A 1980-nucleotide genomic window follows, 5' to 3' on the forward strand; every position below is an offset into this window, starting at 1 on the left:
CTGTGATATATTCAGTAGAATATTATTCAGTGCTAAAAAGAAATGTGTTAGCAAGCCATGAAAAGACATAGAGGAACCTTAAATACATATTTACTAAGTGAAAAAAGCTAACTTGAAAAGGCTACCTACTGCATGATTCCAACTGTATGACATTCTGGAAAAGAAAAAACTGTGGAGACAGTAAAATGATCACCAGGGACTGAGAGTGGAAATATATGAATGGGCAAAGCACAGAGGGTTTTTATAAAACTACAGTGGTGGATACATATGATTATACATTTGTCTAAACCCATTGAATGTACAAGAGTCAATTGTAATGTACTTTGAGTGATAATAATATGTCAATTTGGTTTATCAGTTGTAACAAATGTACCATTGTGATGGAGGTTGTTGATAATGGGGGAGGCTGTACACATGTGGGGCAGAGGGTGTGTGTGAAATCTCTGTACCTTCCCTTAAATCTTGTGAAACTTAAACTACTCTAAAAAATAAAGTCTTAATAAAACAAACAAAATAACCCTTTGATAATTCCAATCTATGTGTCATCATGAGGTTAGAGTCTATTGCTTTTCTTTTACCTTAAAAAAGGGATTAAGAAATAAATTGGCAGTTACAAAATAGTCCCAGGGATGTAAAGTAGAGCTTAGAAATATAGTCAACAATAATGTAATAACTATATTTGGTGTTTGGTGAGTACTACTTATTGGAGAGATCACTTCACAAGTTATGTAAATGTCTAATCATTATGCTGTACGCCTGAAACTAATATACTATTGAACATCAATTTAATTGAAAAATTAAAAAAAAAACATTAAGCATTTCCTGGTTCTTTGTATTTTGAGTAATTTTGGATTTTATCTTGGACATTTTGAATATACTGTGTTGTGGCTCTGGGTCTTAATTAAATCCTATGGAGAATGTTGATTTTTTCGGTGGGCTTTGTTTGTTCATTTTAACAGAGAATTGATCCAGTTAGGTCTAAGCCACAAATTCTTCCTTACCTTCTGTTGGCTGTGGTTCTAATGGGCTGCGAGATTTGCTATCACTGTCACCTTGTGACTGCCTGAAGACTGGGGTGAAAGTGAATCAGAGAAACAAAACAAAAAACATTCATGAGATTTCCCCCCACTTTCTCTGATCCGTGGATACCTCTTTCTTCTTTCTTGGATGACAAGTATAAGGCTTCTCTTGGAGCTTTCTATCTGCACCTGTGACACAGTTTCAGGTTTTAAGCTGCTTTTCAGTCTGGGCTGGGAGATACTAGAGTGGGGAAATTGAAAATCTCACCCCTGATTTGACGATTGTTTGACTTCTGGTTTTCTTCCCCAATAATCCTGCTACTATTTACTTTCTGAAATGCTCACATAGGTGTTCCATGCATTCTGCCTAGGTTTTAAATTGCATTCAATGGGAGAAATGGGATGGAACGTGTTTTCTCCATTTTGACAGGAATTGGAATCTTCTGTTCTTCCTTTTATCATTGTGTATTATATATATATATATTTGAGTATAAGTCATTTATCAGAAGTATGTATTGTAAATGTTTTCTCTCTGTCTGTGACTTGCCTACTCAATTTCTTAAAAGTATCTTTGATGAACAGAAGTCTTTTATTTTGATGAAGTCTGTTTTATCAATTTTTTCTTCTAACTAATGCTCTCTGGGTCCTGTGCACAAAAACTTTGTTTATTCCAAGTCTGCAAAGATATTCTCCTATGTTCTCTTTTTAACCTCTTTTTTCCCTGTTTTATTGAGATGTAATAGATATATAACATTGTATTAGTTTAGGGTGTACAACGTAATGATTTAATATATTTATTGGGAAATGATTAACAGTAAGCTTAGTTAACATCCATCACCTCACATAGTTACACATTCTTCTCTTGTGATGAGAACCTTTAAGATCTACTCTCTTAGAAACTTTCAAACATACAATACAGTATTGTTAACTATAGTCACTTATGTTATCTTTTATAAGCTTT

The sequence above is a fragment of the Rousettus aegyptiacus genome, unplaced genomic scaffold (genome assembly GCF_014176215.1).
Source record: "Rousettus aegyptiacus isolate mRouAeg1 unplaced genomic scaffold, mRouAeg1.p scaffold_m13_p_1, whole genome shotgun sequence".
Lineage (NCBI taxonomy): Eukaryota > Metazoa > Chordata > Mammalia > Chiroptera > Pteropodidae > Rousettus > Rousettus aegyptiacus.